Here is a 19,988-nt window from a genome sequence, read left to right as displayed (position 1 = left end):
CACGTGGGCCAATGAACATATTCACAATAAACACTATCATTACTTCTGGTCAGGACAAATGGAGCGGCAAAAACGTAATGAACTGTGTTGGCTGTGCATGGAGGCAACCACTGGCGGAGGAACGTACCACACACACACACACACACACACACACACACACACACACAACAATGGCTTTATTTAGACCAGTGTGTGTGTGTGTGTGTGTGTGTGTGTGTGTGTGTGTGTGTGTGTGTGTGTGTGTGTGTGTGTGTGTGTGTGTGTGTGTGTGTGTGTGTGTGTGTGTGTGTGTGCTCACCCGCGTAGTTATGATCTCCGGAATACGAAGAAAAAAGGCAACTAACCGCGTGTTGTTTTTCGAGTCAAAATGTTTGTGTTCAGATGCAATAAGACGCGTCCCTTGTAATAGCGGTTTGGTTTCGTTGTTGGGGTTATTGTTGTTGTTGTCGTCGTCGTGGCATTAAGACGAGACCACCTCCATCCTCCATCCCCTCTCTCTCTCTCTCTCTCTCTCTCTCTCTCTCTCTCTCTGATTGCCGTGTCCATTCAAGTCAATTATATAGTCAGTTCACTCTAATCAGAAGCTTAGGATATTGAAAGTGATGGTTTTTAGTTGGTTTACTTTATTAATAAGAAAAATGGCAGCATATTTGTCTTCCACTACAGTACAATCATATAAAAAATTACTAATGGTATAGATTGTATAAATGTTAGTTTTTTTTTTTTTTTTTTTAGTAGCAGCACATGTATATACACAAGGCAACTTGTTTATAAGTGGCTAAAGTTGCCTTTTTTTCACATTTCTTTTGTCATCATTATTTTTGTGGGTTGCACTCACACACTTGATCCTCAATGTGTTCAATTCATAGATTTCATAAGTTACTATTTGTAACTTATGAAATCTATGAAGATTATTTTTTTATCTTTCATAATTTTTTTCATTTTTTTCTGATTTTCTGATTTCATTTCAATTTAGTTTTTGAGTGGAGTATCTCTTAGTTGTCTCTTCGTTAAAAGATGCAGTTTTGCATTTTTTTTTTAAGATTTTTTACTTTTTTTTTGTCATTTTCAGGATTTTACGCACAATGTTTTTTTTTTTCATTACGTTGTGTTTTTTTTCTACCTTTTTGTCATCATTTATTATCCGTTATAATTATTTTCTGGGTTTTGACTTTATTTTGTTATTTATATTTCGTTATTTTATTTTATTTTGATTTTTTTGCCATTTTAATTTTTATTATTTTCTGCTTTTTGCTTTTTCTCATTTTTTTGTCATTTCCTGGCTTTTTTTTTACTTTTTCTTTATGCTTCTTCATTCACTAAGATTTTTTACTTATTACTATTTTCTTTTAATATTTTTTCTGACTTTTTTACCATTTTTTGGCTTTATTTCTTTTTGTCATTATTTTCTAGCTTTTATACTTTTCTTTGTCACTATTTTCTAGATTTTTAATTATTTGTTATAGAAATTTTCATTTTTTTTTACTTTTTATTGATATTGATTATTTTAATGTTTTGTAGTTGTTTTATGTTTTTTACTATTTTTCTTATATTTTCTCTTTTTTGTAATTCCTTTTTCCTTTTTTTCTTTTTTTCACAATTTTCTGGCTCTTTACTTTTTTATTATTTTTTTTCTTATACTTACAATTTGCTTTTTTTTACTATTTTATTTTCATTATTTTAATCTTTTGTAATTCTTTTATGTTTTTTTTTTCTTACTCTTCTGCTTATCTTTCTTATTTTATTGTAATTATTTTTTTTTTTACTTTTCTCATGTTTGTTATTATTTTGTCTTCACTTTCTCATTATTTTGTGGAATATTTTTTACATTTTTTGTCATTATTTTCTTCCATTTTCACTCTTATCACTTTTGTCACTTTTTGTCCCTTTCGTCATTTTTTTTATATTTTTGTCATATTTTTTACTTTATCAATATTTTATGCTTTTTTACTTTTTTTGTCATTTTCTGCCTTTTTATTTTTTAGTCATTCTGTTCTGGGTTTTTAGTTTTTGTAATTATTTTCACTTTTTTACTTTTTTGTCATTATCTTGCGGGTTTTTTCTATTTTTGTCGCTATTTTTCACTTTTTGTCGCTATTTTGTTTAGTTTCCTTTCTTGTCAATATTTTATTTTTTTTTTTACTTTTTTGTCATTATTTATCTTTTTTTTCATTTTTGTCATTTATTTTTTTGTTCTAATTATTTTCTGGATTTCCACTTTTGTCATTTTTTTATTGATGTTTTGTCATTATTTTTTTGGTTTATTTTACTTTTTTGCTATTATTTTAATTTTTTGTCATTATTATTTTTTACTTTTTTTCATTATTATTTTCTTATTATTTTCTTTTTTTACTATTTTCATTTTTTTTTCTTTTTTATTATTATTTTTTTTTATTATTTTCTTTTTTTACTTTTCTTCATTATTTTTTTATTATTTTCTCTTACTTTTTCATTATTATTTTTTTTTTACTTTTTTCATTATTATTATTTTTTTAATTTTCATTATTATTTTTTTTAACCTTTTATCATTATTATAATTTTTTTTATACTTTTTTCATTATTATTTTTACTTTTTTTTTCATTTTTTTTTGTTTTCTGTTATTTTTTTTACTTTTTGTTTTATTATTTTTTTTTACTTTTCATCATTATTTTAGTTTTTAATTATCCTTACTATTTTTTTCATTATTTTCAGCTTTTTTTTTTATTTTAGTCAATGGTTTCTTGTCATCATTTTCTGCTTTTATTTTTTTTTTCACTACTTTCTGGCTTTTTTCAAAATTGTTTTCTCATTATTTTCTGACTTATTTTTTTATCATTATTTTATGGGTTTTTTTTTTTACTTTGATGTCTTTCTTTCTTTTTTATATTTTTTTTCTCACTATTTTTTCATTATTTTTGTTTTTATTACTTTTGTTATTTTCTGGATTTTTTTTTACTTATCTTCCTTTTCCTCATTATTATTATTTTTTTTTACTTTTTCGGTATTATTTTCTGTTTCTGGTCACCATTTTTTGGCTTTTTTATATTTCTAATTACTTGCCATAATATTCTGCCTTCTTTACTTCAACACTATTTCCATAATTTTGTAAACTTTTTTTTATTTTTGGTAATTTTTGTTTCATTTTTTTCACATTTTTTTTTTATTTTGTCATTATTTTTTTTTTACTTTTCCCATTATGATTTTTTTCTTTTTCTCATCATTTTGTGGCTTCCTCTCAGAATCTAGTTTTTCGGTGGTGAGTCACGTGATTACATCATTAAAAGATACTATTTTTCTTCCTTTTTATTCAATGTTTTCCGTTTTCCAAACGCAGTCTTCTTTCTCAGTGGACTAATAATTAAGTCAGACTTCTTAAGTTACGGTACAGTATTTTGTTTGTTTTTTAATCTTTTTTATCATTATTTTTCCTTACTTGTTTTCTTAGTGGAGAGTCACTTAATTAATTTGTTTCCTCGTTAAGATTTTTTTTCTATTTTTTCCTTGTTTTTATTTGTGCCATTGTTCTTTTGTTTCCTCTCACTGTTAATAGCCGTATTTCACCAGTTTTCCTCCCACTATCAATGGCTGTTTCACCAATACTGGATAGAATTTTTCTTTTCTTTGTTTTTTGTCGTTGTTTTGGTTTTCACAATCTTGATCCTCAGCAAGTTAACACTCAAATCGTAGCATTCTAAAATAACTTGTATAAAGATTTTTTTGGTGGATTTTTATTTTTTTTATATTTTGTCATCGTTTTCTGATTTGCTCTCACTCAAAATATTTAGGCATCTTATTTAATGAAGATACTTTAATTACTTTTTTTTTCTATTAATTTCTGGTTTCAACGGCGGATTGACAGTCGATTAATATACTTCATAGGTTATGAGAGCAAAGACTTTCTTGTTACTTTTTTTTTACTTTATCTTTTTTATCTTTTAATTTCTTTTACGTCATTATTTTTCATTTAGTGTCACGAATGTTCTTGTTCCTCGCTGAAGAATCACTCAGTTGTTTCGTTAATAACAGATAGATTAATATTTCTTTTTTTCTTTGCAAATTTTAAGCGCTTTATTTTTTTGTTATTAATTTCTGGATTTCACTCACCACCTTGTTCCTCAGTGGAATCACTTAGTGTTCTTGCTCCTTAATTAATGGATGAAAAACTTCTTTTTGGTCTAATTTCGGGTTTGGATTGACAAGCATGTTCCTCAGTAAAGACTCAGTGCTTAGGCTTCTTAATCCATAGTTAGAAAGCTTACTTTGTTTTTGTACTTTCTTTTTCCCCAATTTTCTCGGTTGCACTGACTAGGATGGTCCTCAGTGCGAGTGACTCAGTGTTTAGCGGCTTGCGACCCGTGATGGAGGCTCTGCGCACTAGTCCGCCCTTTCTTCTGTTTCTGTGAACGCAGCCGAGCCTTAAGGGCAGCCACCTCTCGGGCCCATTTCACTCGCGCGGGGCCTGAGGGTGGCGGCTGTGATTCCAGTACCTTCAAATCCAGATCAGGTTTATAATCAGTAGGTAGGCTGTAATGGGTGTCGATCTTACAGCGGACGGATTTCAGATTTATTTTGTTGTAGCGCTTTTTCTTCTCTCCTGACATTTGATTGTTTCTTTTCAGCTGGCGGACATAACGGTAATGGCTACACGAGAACGTCTTCTTTCTTAACTCCAGTTCCTTCTTTACCTTCATTCTCGCCGTCATGTTCTTCACCGGTGTTGGTGGGGAGGCCTTCCACCACCTCCACTTGCTGCTTACATTGGCCATCGCGGTGTTCTTGTGGCGGCAAGTCATTACCTTCTTTTTCAAATGTTGATCCTTCCCTATATTCTTCCGCGTCGTCATTTTTTCCACCGGTGATGTTGTCTTCACATTGCCAAGCGACACACTCTCTCTCTTCTTTCTTAAAAGCACTGCTTTCCGTATCTTCTCTCTCCTTGTACTGTTCTTCACGATGACTTTGGTTAAAGACAAAAGTTTGGTTATAGAGGGAAGGTTAACTTTCTCAATAACGTCTTGTTTCTCAGCTTCCTTCTCAAAATTTTGTCCCTCTTTAATTTCCTTATCTGCATTGTCTTTCTCAGGAGAGGTACTTTTCACATCTTCAACAACCACTTCCTTCTTTCCAGTGTCATGCGCATCATAGTCTTCCGAAACACTAGTCTCCTTTCCTTCAAGAGTATTAGCTTCCTCGCCTTCATGATATTCATCGTCTTTTTCCTGAACTAGCTGCATTTCACTCATTTTTGCTGGTTTCATTTCCTTCTCGGTAACTTTTTGTTTCTCAGTATCTTCTTTCTCTTCCTCATCTGTCTTCTCTGTTTTTGTAGGGACGCTTTCCACATCTTCGGTGTCTCCTTCAGTCTCTTCAGACTCATTTTTATCATATTCTTCCCAAACTGCGCTCTTCTCTTCTGCTGGATTCTTTTCGACACTTTCCGCGTTTTCATTGTGTTTTTCGTGAACTAGCTGTACTTCACTCATTGTTCCTGATTCTTTCTTCATCTCTGTATGATTTTGTTCCTCTGTATCTCCTTTGTCTTTCTTATTAGTCGTATTTTCATCAGCATTATTCTTTGTCTCGCATGGAATGTCTTTCTTGTGTATTTCCTGAACCTGAATGATCTGGTTTTCTTTGTTTGTTTCTTTAGGCTTCATAGACGCCTGCTTATCGCGACGGACGGTACGAGGTGCGCTGCGCTGCTGTTGGCGTGCAGCAGGAGCGTCTTTGTTGAATGACCGCACGTTCTTGGTTTGCATGGGGATTACTGGCGGCAACTTTACAATTTCTGGAGTTGTTATGATGTTAACGGGTTTATCTTTCTTCTTAAAACTGTTGAACAAGGAAGTCGCGTAGTCGATCTTTACTTGGTTTTCGTCATCCCCGCGTTTAGCGCACTCGTACTTATCGTTCTCTTGTAACGGCTTATTTTTCTGTTTCTCAGCGGCATCGGTCTCGTCGCCGCCTGAAGCCGCTTGGTCCTTTTGAACAATTTTGAAGCTGGTTTCCGTGACATAAAGAACGAACTTTTCTGAATTTCGGTTCTCCATCTCTTGAAGGAAGGTTGCCAGGCGGCCAAAGAGGACAACCTTCTTTCCGCGCCGCTGCTTGATGGAGACCTTGACGGCCGTCTTGCCTGGCGTCCAGTATTCGCGGAAAACCATGCCGTCCATGTACATCACAGTCTCCAGAGACGTGTACTTCTGGAGACTGGGTTCTTCTTTATGCGGTTTGAAAAAGAATTTGGCTACCTTCTTGAAGCGAGGCCCTCGTGGCCAGCAACAGCAGAAGAAAGATTTCGCGTCGGGATCTCCCATGGATACTTTGACAGTGCGTGGGGGGCCGCGGAGAATGTCGCCATTCTCCACGACACACTCCCCACGCATGTATGTGCTGAAGGAGCGTCTACCATCCATCCTGTCTCCTGTCATCTGACAGACTGAATGTCCCACTAGGGTACACTAGTATTTAGGATACCTGAGGTGCTTGGAAAATGCTTCACACTGGAGAGTTTGGAGTTGTGAAGCAATGCACACAGTGTTGCCGCCTTGCAGAGCACCGTCTTTAGGGTTCACAGGCAGGGATGCACGTGCACCACGGATAGGGTGTTGGGGCTCGGGAGGTGATCCTGCACTGGCAACTGTGATCGGGCGCGACCAATAGGAAACTTGAGCTGCATTGCAACAGCCAATCACAAACCACCTTTTATTATTATTATTATTATTATTATTATTATTATATAATAATAATAATAATAATAATAATAATAATAATAATAATAATAATAATAATAATTATCATTATTATTATTATTATCCCTCTACCTCCATGACTGTTCATCCAAATTATTCTCTACCTGTAAATACCAAACTTGCGTCACCTAATCTGGACACGACCCGCTAACTCTTGCCTAACGGGAACCTCGCAGCATGGGAGGGGGAGAGGAAGGGCAGAGGTTATTACAAGGCCTTGGAAACACACAGGGCGGGTCAGGTTAGGTATTATCTGCGCTCACTAAAGTTCACGTGAAGTCAAAGAAGTGTGTGTGTGTGTGTGTGTGTGTGTGTGTGTGATTTTTTTTTTACTATTGTATGGTGTATTTTTAAGCCTCTCTCTCTCTCTCTCTCTCTCTCTCTCTCTCTCTCTCTCTCTCTCTCTCTCTCTCTCTCTCTCTCTCTCTCTCTCTCTCTCTCCCTAGCATTTAACGCAAGCGGATTCTCTTGTGTGAAATGTTGTATGGTTGTATGTTACGAGAATTTATTTACACACACACACACACACACACACACACACACACACACACACACACACACACAGGAGGCACATATGGTGAGTCAACAACAAATATGCTAAAAAGAACAAAAACAATCATACAAACATTTATATTCGAAAAGGGAAAGCAATACAACTAAAAAAAAAAACAATACAAAGATAAATGTACAAAGACACACAGAAAACAGCAATGGAGAGACAACAGGTACGTAGGAGGACAAATTTGTATAGATGGGGAGATAAGAGGGGAGGGGAGAGGACAGGAGAGAAGAGGGGAAGAGAGGAAAGGAAAGGAGAGGAGAGGAGAGGAAAGGAGAGGAGAGGAGAAGAGAGGCTAAGAGAGAAGAGAAGCGAGTTAGGACTGAAGTGAAACGAAGTGAAATAAAATGAGAAGAGGGAGAGAAGAGAAGAAAGGACAAAAAGAGAGATAAAAATTAAAGTTGAAGAGAAATGAGGAGACAAGATAAAGGAAAAGAAATGGAGATGAAAGCAGCATAGGAGAAATGAGAAGAGAAGAGAGGAGAAATAAGAAAAGAAGAAAATACCAGAGAAAAGGAGAAAAAAAATCTGAAATGACGATACGTGAAAGAAGATAAGAGAAGAGACGAGATGATGAAACAAGCATAGATAAAAATAGCAGAGATAAAGAAAGAGAAACAGAAGAGAACAAAGGACACTTACTATCAACACACACACACACACACACACACACACACACACACACACACACACACTTCCCCTTAGCCAGGCGCAGAAGGGCGCGCGATATCAACTTGCCTAACCGGAACCTGAAGCTGCTGCTGTTACCGAGCCGCCGCAGGTGTGATAATGACAGGTGTAGTGGTGAGGGACGCGACACTGGCGAATCATTAGGTGGTGGCGCGGAATGTAGCGAGGTAGAGCAGCGGTAACAGTGCTTGAATTCCAGTAAATGGGACGCCAGTGTGTGTGTGTGTGTGTGTGTGTGTGTGTGTGTGTGTGTGTGTGTGTGTGTGTGTGTGTTTAATGGGCCGTGAATAGTATGCATATTACTATTCGTTCGTGTTGATTTGACTTTGTTAATTTGTAATGTGTGTTTCTTGTGTTTCGTGTGAATTCTAATTTGTTGTCGGTATCTATCTATTTATGTATCTACCTATCTATCTATCTATCTATCTATCTATGAATCTGATAGAAAGCATTCATGTGATGAGCAGAGAGAGAGAGAGAGAGAGAGAGAGAGAGAGAGAGAGAGAGAGAGAGAGAGAGAGAGAGAGAGAGAGAGAGAGAGAGAGAGAGAGAGTCTGTCGTCCCACATCTGCCTCTCATTCCAAAGTTATCTGCGTAAAGTTCTTTCATTAGGGTTTCTTTTACGCCTCCGTGCTCCTTTTTCCTTCCATACAATGCGGCCGTGAAGAGGAGATAGAGAACATGAAGTGGAGGGAAGTCGATGAAGAAGGAAGAATAGAAAAAGTTAGGAGAGGAGAGGAGAGGAGAGAGGATAAGGAGGAGGAGGAAGAGGAGAAAGAGGATAAAGAAGGGAATATGAAGTGGTGTACTAGGAGTGAAGGAGAGAAAAATAAATAAAGAGCGAATAGAAGGTAGATGAAATGATAAAAGGAGGGAAAGGAATGTAATAATGATGAAGTTGATATTGGTGTTTGTGATGGTGATGATGGTAACTTGATAGACACTCGTGGTGGTGGTGTTAATGGTTGTGATGATGTATGTGGTGGTGTATTGCTGTTTGTGGTAGGACTTCAGGTGGTGGTGGTGGTGGTGGTGGTTGTGTCTGGTGTTGGTGGATGGTAACTGTTAGGAATAAAGAGACCAGAAATGAAATCCAAATATTTACGAACAATATTGGTACATGAGAGAGAGAGAGAGAGAGAGAGAGAGAGAGAGAGAGAGAGAGAGAGAGAGAGAGAGAGAGAGAGAGAGAGAGAGAGAGAGAGAGAGAGAGAGAGCTAAAAGTCGAGGGTAGGGTGCTATAATTGGCTTTCATTTCACTTCAAACACTCATTTACGCAAGAGTCCGCCAATTAAAGAGGAGTCTCCCGCCACGAGTAAAAACACCGCGTGGCTGGAAATCTATCACCTGTGCACTGGAAAGACAAAGGTGCGAAAAAAAAGTGCAAGAACCTGAAATGGAAGCAGTTATCGTACTTACAAATTAATGAAACAAAAAAAGATAAAATAAAAGACTATTCAGTTTCAATAAATGAAATATGAAGTTATGAAAAGAAAATAATAAATGATTGTCTAAAATTATTGCGCTACTTCTATACAAATTAATTAAACAGAAAGGATGAAACAAAAGGACAATTCAGTTTCGGTAAATGGATACGAAGTCATGAAAAGAAAATGGTTAGCGATTGTGTAAACCATTGCTAAGGTAAGTTTACCACACCCCAATACAAATTAATCAAGTTGAGAAGGTAAAACAAAAGACGATTCAGTTTCTGTAAATCACATGTAAAATTCCGAAGAGAAAAAGGAATAAATAATAAAGTAATGATGCCGCTAAGATTGCCCAACTCCAATACAAATTAATCACACAAAAATATAAGAAAAAAATCAATTAAATGTGAAATTCTGAGAACAAAATTAACAAATGATAGTCTATAAATATGGCTGCGCCTGCCCTACCACAACACTTTATAATACATTAATACGGTAAGAAATTATACATGGACTTGAAGGGGAACACTTAAAGAAAGATAGATAGGCAAGGCTTGGATAAAGCACCGAATACAACAATACGTATGGCGTCTCCTCGGTCATCCTTCCAAAACTGCAAACACTGATGACAACTGCGCAGTTTCATACACGACAAAAATGTTTTCGAATAATTAATCTCTCCTGCATTGCCTGATGAAGGGAGCTGCGGGAAAAACTGTACTGCAATACTTTTACGCATTTTACAATCGCATCTGTTCGGCATTTGAGGAGTACAAATATTGGCACAAAGCCTCTGCGGGGGGTACGTGTCTGGATTAAAAAATAGATGCAATTGCAAAAATGTTTGTAAATGGTGAAAAGAGCGCGTTTTCTTTCATGAATATACATATTTCAGACGGAAATATTTTGTAGATACGCTTTTAGTTGAAGGTAAAGTCTGAAACTTACTTCAGTAACTGGCACGACTAAGGGATCAACACGCGCCGCATCATTGACAACAGCAGCAGCTATTCCCTCCTGTGACTCCCGGTGGGCCCCAATCCAGACGTCCTTAGCATTCCAAAAAGTGTCGGCAGAATATATGAACAGACCTCGAGGGCTTGTCCTTGGTCTTTAGTTGTCTCTTACGAATAATGAGCATGATCGAACCCCAGGGAGGAGTGGCACTTATACCTCGTGATTCATGTCCTGCACGCGAGCACGGGTTGGCGGCCTGAGGTATGCAGCATTACGTTATGATTGGTCGCACGGAACAATACCTGAATTGATAAGTTTCCTCTCCGCTAATATCTGTGATTATGCGAGGGCAAGCATTATCGAAGGGTTTATTTCTCTTCCCTAGGTTGTTCTTCAGTGTCTGTCACGCAACAGCAAGGCACGGCAAGGCACATAGACGGACTGAGTCTCCTGTTCTTTGTCATGTGGCACATATATCGACAACGCCAAGTGGTGCTGAGCGAAGAGTTTTTATCCTAACTCAGCACCGTAGCTTCCCCGTGTGTACAGCCCCGAGACTAACACCTCTAAGAAGCTACGAACTGGACACCAATTGCTGGAAATCCGTCGACAAGTTAACAGGCCAAAGTCTCGTTCGTTATCTAAATTAACCACATAAATCGTTCCACTAACTAGAAACAGCCTTGCACCACCCAACGAATCGAGGAAGAGCTCTCAATCTGTTAGGGCCTGGCGAGGCTCTTCCTGGGTCTGTGAGGTGAATGCAGCCCACTGGCCGCCCGAGTTACGTCCACACTGGAAGAATGGAACAGCAGCTGGTGCCGTCTTTAGTTATTACAGTGATTATACCCCCTGCGGCTACCCGAGTTACGTCCACAGAGGATGCATGGAGCAGCAGCTGGTGGCATATATAGTTATTACAGTGATTACACCCCCTGTGGAAGAATGAAGCCGCAGCTGGAGGTGTCTATAATTATTCTCTTTAAGGCAGGATTCCTCGCTCCCTCCTGACTGATAGAGGAACGACTGCGCTGAATATATTAATGCACCTAAGGAAATTATGGGGATTTCAAGAAAATTTTAAAAAATCACGTTTGCGTGGCGTGTGCACATAAACGCACACACACACACACACGAGCAAGCACAGCAAGCACAGCCCAGCATACACGAACAGTCTCCCGCCGGCGGAACATGCAATCATCACGAGCGGACGGAGAGCAAAACCCCTTCCCTCCACGCCTCGCCACGCCGTTTCTAAATACCCATCTGAATGTACATCACACCGGCAGCAGGACGCGCCAATATTCATGGCTACTGCAGTGACGGAGAGGCGTGCACCACCTCACGGAGACTGCGCCGCCACGACAACTAAATAAATAAGCAAATAAATATATACATAGATAATGAGACCTTGAGATTACCTATATAAATGCATAGTTTCCACCTGTTATTATCTTTATCTGTTCTTAGAGACGTAATAAGCTCAGTCATTTTTTATTCTTTATGATGTTTTTTAGTTTTTTTTTTTAGACAGACACATTCTCTCTCTCTCTCTCTCTCTCTCTCTCTCTCTCTCTCTCTCTCTCTCTCTCTCTTGCCCTCCCAATTCAGTGATTTAATTTGAGCCAGGCCAAAATATCTCTCACAACAATTGCTGACAGACAATTTTAGTTGATAGGTCCTGGCGATCTCTGCTTCATACTTCCATAATTTTCTATTACCCAGCAGCCTCCTACCTGCCCTCCTCTCCCAGCTGGAAGTGACGCGAGTATTGTAGAATCAGTTCATAGAAGTCGCGGTGCCTTTCATTCAAGTAACTGTGCATTCTGTCCTCGTGGAAGTTGTAATATCATCCGTGTCTTGCCTTTTTGTTTTCTGTTATTTTTCTTGTTATTTTTCACTTGTTCCTGTCTCATACTTTTCTTTTTCTATCTTAGCCACGTTTTCCTCTCTCTGGTCTTCGTCTGGTCATCTTTTTCTTAGGTTGTCTAGTGTCCGTCTTCTGCTTTTCAATCTCTTCTTTGTTTTATTTATAGTCCTCCTCCTCCTTATATTTGGGTTTTGTATGGTTGTCTTCTTGTTCTTTGTTAAGTTGTGTTCCTTCTTGGGTCCTCGTCCTTCATCTTCGCCTTGTTTATTATCTTTCTCCTCCTGTTTAAGTTTCGTCTGGTTTTCCTCTTGTTCCTTGGTTACTAATTTTCGTCTCCTACCTTTCATTCTCCTGTGCTTTATTTAGTCTTACTACTGCTCACTAGTGCCAGGAATCCCTCTCTACCTCTGACTCAAGGATCGAGACGCGGGCAGACGAACATTTTCCACAAAGGAGATTAACAAACAAGAAACACGCCTATGAGAAGGAAAATTGGCCAACAAACTAGATTAGAATGGAAAATTGAACAGTGAAAAAAAAAGACATGGGGAGAGAGAAAGACAATGAGACAGACAGGAAAGGGAGGGAGATGGGGAGGAAGAGAACAAGGAAAGGAGGGAGGAAGGAAGCTGACTGCGGTCTGCTGCATCAAAAGCTCTCAATTTGTCATCCTCAATGGGATAATACCCGAGTTTAATTGTTTCCCTCTCGGCACGAATGCTGTAGACAGGGCGGCATGCTGCTCTCGTAGGGAATGGGAGCGGAACGGGAGAGGACGGGGAGTGGGGGGGACAGACTGCTTGGGTTGACTGGGAAATGGAGGAGTGTGGAGTGCAAGGTGGAGTTTGGCAGGGAGTGGAATGTTAGTGGGGAGAAAGTAAGGACAGGAGGTTAAGGGAGTGGAATGTTAGTGGGGAGAAAGTAAGAAGGACAGGAGGTTAAGATCTTGGTTGCAGAGAGTGGAAGTGAAAAAGGTGATAGGTTGTGGAATGCAAGGTGGAATTTGCATTTACGGAGCAGATTTAGGTGGATAGATGGAAAGAAGAGTGATGGTGTGGAGTAGAAGTGGAGGTGGGGAGATGAGAGTGAAGGGAAGATGAAGTGAAGTGAAGCGACGATGGGGAGATAGTAGATTGATTGATACAGGAGGAGGAGGTGCAGTGTGGAGTGCATGGCAGGGGTGTAATGGGGAGGAGGCAGACAGCTGGAAGGAGAAGGCAGAGTGTGGGGAGGAGGAGGGTCTGGGAAGAGAAATGTAGGCTGAGCATAGTGGTCGGGTAATGGTAAATACATGCACGAACTGTCCTCGTCTCCCCAAAATTGCCCTAATGACCCACTTACTGCCACACAAGCCGCTGCTCATCTCTTCTTATTTCTTGCCTTTTACGCACGCCAAGGAATGCACACCACGAACATTTCAGATGAATTTTACACGCGATAAAATAAGATCTTTGGGTCAGCGTGCTAACTATGGTGGATCCCTGTCAGAAGATATATATATATATATATATATATATATATATATATATATATATATATATATATATATATATATATATATATATATATATATATATATATATATATATACCTGATAAATACAAGAATATACTCGTATATACCACGAGCATGCACGAGTTCATATTATGGTCGCATTTTGAAGTGTTTTACGACATATGGAAACCGTACACACACACACACACACACACACACACAGAGAAGGACATCAATGCATAATGCAACATATATATTTTTTCTCCTTTATACATAAATATATTTGCAATCGTTGTTTTGCATTACATGTATTTCACCGACCTTGAACAAATCACAATGTCGGAGCTGTATTATTGCATTTTTACAATAGATTGCAATCGCTGGTATTATTATTATTATTATTATTATTATTATTATTATTATTATTATTATCATCATCATCACCATTACCATTATTTTTGCAAACAAGATACCAGTAACTATGAAGGTCGTTTAAGTTACGTTATGGGCACGGCAATAACACACACACACACACACACACACACACACACACACACACACACACACACACACACACACGTCCAGGTACTATTTCGGTGTATTGGTGTGGTCCGATGTGGCCTAATTAAACCTACGCGGGGAGCCGAATGATCACGTCTCGAAAATGGACACTGCACATCATTACTATCTATTCACGTCAAAGCAAGTCCGTCTAACTCTCAAGATTTGTTCAAAGGTTATTCGATACACTGGTGAAGCGCTTCGTTAATCATCACCATTAAAACTACAAGATTCTACAGCAGGAAAATGGGCTTCAATGCTTAGAGAGGGAGGGATTAGACAGCGCTCGCTACACTGGTACACCGCCTTAGAAGTACTGTGTTACATTGTCGATACATTTGCACAATTCTTGGCTTACATCACGTGCCCATTCTTTGCGTGTCCGATATGAATTAAGATTATCAAAGTTCCTATAGACATGCACATATAAAGAACGTCTGGCCTTATAGAATGATACGGCTGGGTAAGTTCAGAGGGCGGCCACTGGTTTAATGCATCATATATATGTAAATTGCCTATACTGGGAAATTGATGTACAAATGCACCACTACATCATGCCGCCAGTCCCGCCACCGACCCCGAGCTGCCAGGATGGTGTTCGTGTGGCGAGGCGAGGCAATTTGTTGAAGGCTACACTGATTACTTTCTACGTTAAATATCACTTTCATTCACCATACTCTTACTCTCATTTCACTATCCTTTCCATGTTCTTCCCGCTAATTCATTTCAGGCTTCTTCTAGTACGTGCAAGAGGAGGCGTGAAAGTATGTGTGTATCAATAATGCCAGAAAGGAAATGAATCATACGTGTTTATCTATCGTGACTGCATTCCAGAGCTTCAAAGACTCGACTCCAAGTGAATCATCTCATTCACTTCACGCTTCCAGAAACATGAAGCGTCTGTGTATCTATGAATACGAGAAAGAAGAGCAACATTTATCACTATATTCATGATGACTTCATTCCGGAGCTTCAACGATTCGACTTCAAGTGAGTCGGCTTCGCATTCCTCCAAAGCTCTGCAGCTTATGAATTGGGGTGGTGGAGACGTGTGGCATCACCGGTGGCTACTCCTGCAGGATGAAGCGTACACCGAGTCGCTGATATACAGAACAGCCTTAGCAAAGCTTTCTAACTGAACTGACCTCCAAGCAGTAATCGTTGCATGAATGAAAGAGTCCTTAAATATTATGTAATAAACTTATTACTCACATAGTTGCCACGTGTCTCCACACGCTCGCTCTCTCTCTCTCTCTCTCTCTCTGAGCAGCATGACGTGTCACATATTATAAGATGCAAAAACATATCTTATACTGAGTAAAAACCTTATATAAACATATACAAAGGGAGAGGAGGAGACGGTGAAAAGAGAGGATTACGTGAAGGAGTGGGAGAAGGGGAGGGGAGGAGGCGAGGGGGAGGAAGACATTGGGGGAGGAGCATAAGATGGAAGCGCGGGAAAATTTATCCTCGACAAAGTGGTATGATTCATTGCCTTCTACATAATATATCGTGTGTACTTCACCAGTAAGGCTTACTGTGGTGCGCGAAGACCGTGTTTGCAGTGTGAGAGAGGATACAAAGGAGGCACAGCTGATATGTAAGCAGCTGATACAGTCATGGCGGGGTGGCGGGGTAGGGAAGGGAATTTCCTGCTACAAGGGCAAGTCTAGTCACTTCATATAAACACTAACCTCCTTTTGTTGCAATGACCACGTGAGATGTTGGGAGAAGCCAGTGCCAGCCTCAGTACAGAGTTGTGTTCGCTGTGTCAAGGGTTGTGATGTCTTCCTCAGCGCTTCCGCAATGCTCCTAGTGTCCTGAGGCGGCAGCAATCCCATGTTTACTTTTAGTTTGCTCTTCTCTCGTCCAGCAGCTCACACACCTCTTCATCAGAGGCCACACAGTCACCATACCCACGCACTGCACGCCGCTGCATGCCCTGGCCCATGACGTCAAGTTTGCTGCTGGCGGAGTGATACACCTCCCTGACGGTGAGAAGGTGCCACCTCATCAGTAATTTCCTGCATTATTTTAACCTTGTATGTAATTTTTTTTTTTAAGTCTTGATGGTTTGTGATGAAAGTTAGTGTTGTCATAGTATGATTTATGGTTTTAAAAGTACAATGGATGTACGTATAGTTTCGCAACAGCACCAACGCCTCATCTTAACTACACTACCGCCCTCCGCCCCTCCCTCACTCCCTCCCTCCTCTCGGCTCTGCGTCCGTCCTTATGTAGTTTTCGTGGCCTTCGTGATGAAGTATAGAAGGTTTTGATAACATTACTCAAGGTTTTAATCATAATAGATCTCAGTACACTTTAAAAATCATTGTCTTTTTATGTATTTTTATGTAGAACTAGCGCTCCCTCCCTCTTTCTGTCCAACCCACTCTCCTTTCGTGTCTTCCACCGTGTCTCCCTTTCGTCCACCTTTCCACCACCACATATCCAGCCATCTCCGCACACCATAACGAATCTGACAACGGTATATCTGTGAGGAAGATTTTCTATTCACAGTAAAATATTTTCTAAAGTCAGAGAATCCGTGAAACTACGCGCATTACATCCTGAATAGTTTAGTAGATACGTATTTGAGGGAAGTCTTTTTAAAATACATGTAATACTCAAGTGAATGTAGATGGACGAACCTTGAAAAATATATATATTTGTAAGAAACTCGATATTAAATATTGATATAAGTGACTATTTCAAACTTCAAGAGGACGAACTCTGGTATCACTTAGGCTAGAAAGGCGAGTACTCAGCCGCCACCAGCGCCACCTCAGCCTCACTACAACTAAATTCAGGAGTTGGAAGCAATGCGTGAAGGAAAACTTCTATAACCATGTCGTGTTGCCCGCGTCATCTCTGCCACAGGTGTCTAAAGGGATGCCACTCAATGACCGAGAGGAAGACGTAACGAAATGTACAGGCAGCGGCTAAACTCTGCAAAAATAATGTTCGCAACTTTTTGTCACGACGCACCGCCGGAGGAGCGTCTCAGAATTAAAAAGTTTAGGTATTAAAGTTCAAAAGTGGTGACGGGCGGTAGTCCCTCGCGACTGAGAGAGAAAGAGAGAGAGAGAGAGAGAGAGAGAGAGAGAGAGAGAGAGAGAGAGAGAGAGAGAGAGAGAGAGAGAGAGAGAGAGAGAGAGAGAGAGAGAGAGAGTGTGTGTGTGTGTGTGTGTGTGTGTGTGTGTGTGTGTGTGTGTGTGTGTGTGTGTCTACCTGCTGTCCACTTTCCTCCTCGTTACATTTCCAGTACAACACATCCAACCCACACCCGCCCGCGAAAAAAAAAAAAAACTTCAAAATGAGAATCCAATGGGTGTCACGTGTCCTGTCGGCCGGAAGTGCATTACCAGTACACCTTATATAACACTCACTTTCTGCCTGTCTGTCTGTCTGTTAGGCGGAGTTTCTGGTACTCTCTCCCCCTCTCTCTCCCTTCCCCTCTATCTCTCTACTAGCTTAACTTGAAGCTCCCCAAACAAGCGAGGCAGCGCTGGGCAAAGGAACACACAGGCTTCCAGCGTTACACAAGGCTGTGACAATAACATCCGCGAGCCTCGTGTGTGTACCTGAGGGAAGGGCGAGGCTCTGAGAGGCGAGGGGCGAGGAGGGACTACATGCGGATACAAATGCAAAACATCTATTAAGGATGTGCTGGTGTAGGAGAAGGGAATCTGGTACTGTTGTGTGTACATATAAAGAATGAAGAATGAACAGTGTGTGTGTGTGTGTGTGTGTGTGTGTGTGTGTGTGTGTGTGTGTGTGTGTGTGTGTGTGTGTGTGTGTGTGTGTGTGTGTGTGTGTGTGTGTGTGTGTGTGTGTGTGGACTATGCTGGAAGGGAAAGGCCTGCCCAGGGCTGTTGTTGTGTGCGCTGCTCCCTGTAGGCGTCCCTTCAATGGCCAAGAGACTGCGGTGACCTTTCCTTGAAGAATGATTGGTGTACAGAAGGAAGTGGACGCTGGAGTGCACGTGACAGGCGGCGGCGCAGGGAAGGCTGCACAAACAGTACATAACACAATCTATTCTTCCACATAAGAGCTGTGTCAAGGTGTACTTACATGGCGTATACAAGTTGGATAATACATACCAGTAGTGTATTATTATATTAGATTAGATAAGCACCAGTAACAGATCAGTATACTTGTTATGAATGTTTCTATTCATATCTACTGTATATATGCATATAGTTGCCCAATGTTCCCTTAAAGAGAGAGAGAGAGAGAGAGAGAGAGAGAGAGAGAGAGAGAGAGAGAGAGAGAGAGAGAGAGAGAGAGAGAGAGAGAGAGAGAGAGAGAGAGAGAGAGAGACAGAGAGAGAGAGACAGAGAGAGAGAGAGAGAGAGAGAGAGAGAGAGAGAGAGAGAGAGAGAGAGAGAGAGAGAGAGAGAGAGTGTTGAAAAGGCAAAGGTGTACATTTCAGTTAGAAAGAATGGAATGGAAATACAAGCACATTTTTACAGCTCGTCACTGGGATAAAGGAATGAATGTAATAACAAGTAAATAAGTAAATAATATTACACGCTATGCTATTTTGAAAACATTTTTGGTTGAAATATTTGCCTCACCTCCTATGAAGCAGACTCACTTTATTCTCTATTACAGCATTTGCTTGTGACTCATTCCTCTCCAGCAACAGTACAGTAATTCTTCAGAAAGATATGCAAAATACATTGTCACTTAAGTTTTGAAACGAATGTCTCTCATTATCATTTGGTGATATTCTTTTTTTTTTCTAAGGACATTCATCAATATTAACTTTTCTATGATTTTAAAGCTTCTGTTAAATCTCCATAGATTCTAGTGATATACAGTATGATTTCGCTCATGTCGTGAAACTATTTCAATAACCGATCGATATTGACGTAACCTTGCTGCAGGAATATCTAACCAGTAGGGGTTTTAATGACGTAATCGATGCTACATTCTGACGGTAACATAATGCCAGGCGACTAATACGATTTGGGGCGATGTGTTACACTCCATCTGAGCGGCATCGTTTCTGGGCTGGACATTATTCCCTGTCGACAAGTTGTTCCGGAGTTCAAAGCATTTTTTCATGATGGACGCTGTCAGAGGTAGCACACGCCACGCACACACCGGCACACACCGTGATACACCACTGTGGCTGAGCTCACTGGTGCAGCACAACACACACACACACACACACACACACACACACACTCACACATGGGGTACATTTACAGCTGAATAGACAGATGATACAAACGCACACAATGTAACTTTGCCTATAGTGTTACTTTTTGTTATCATTGAGGCTGCTACTATCCACTACTACTACTACTACTACTACTACTACTACTACTACTGCTACTACTGCTTATACTGCTCCGTACGTACTAATACTCCTGCTATTACTTTCACTATTACTGGATTTAGCGGGGGTAGCGCTGCCAGGTCGCCATCTACTTCATTCTATTCACGAAGCGTCGTAAATTCTGGCGACACTTATTGGATTCCTAGGGTTGTCAGGACGCGCGGGGTTGTCACTCGTCCGTGGCGGGAAGTGTTCCAATATCGAAAAGATTTGCCTTAAGGGGAAGCGTTACGAAGATGGAGTAACCCCAAGCATCTCAGATTCAGTGCTGTAGGAGGAGGAGGAAGAGGAGGAGGAAGAGGAAGAGGAAGAGTAGGAGGAGGAGAAGAACCATAACAACAACG

At 39.8% G+C, this 19,988-nt stretch overlaps 1 protein-coding gene across 2 annotated transcripts in view; it reads right to left on the bottom strand.

The window, feature by feature from the left end:
- Positions 1–19,988, bottom strand: part of LOC135111959 (uncharacterized) — a 70,424-nt gene that overhangs the window by 28,971 nt on the left and 21,465 nt on the right. For both annotated transcript variants that reach the window (XM_064025648.1, XM_064025642.1), the window contains exon 3: positions 15,989–16,282. The gene's annotated coding sequence lies outside the window, so the exon portion shown is untranslated. The remainder of the gene's footprint in view (positions 1–15,988; positions 16,283–19,988) is intronic.

Source organism: Scylla paramamosain, chromosome 2, assembly GCF_035594125.1.
Source record: "Scylla paramamosain isolate STU-SP2022 chromosome 2, ASM3559412v1, whole genome shotgun sequence".
Lineage (NCBI taxonomy): Eukaryota > Metazoa > Arthropoda > Malacostraca > Decapoda > Portunidae > Scylla > Scylla paramamosain.
This window is presented reverse-complemented; position numbering and strand designations above follow the sequence as displayed.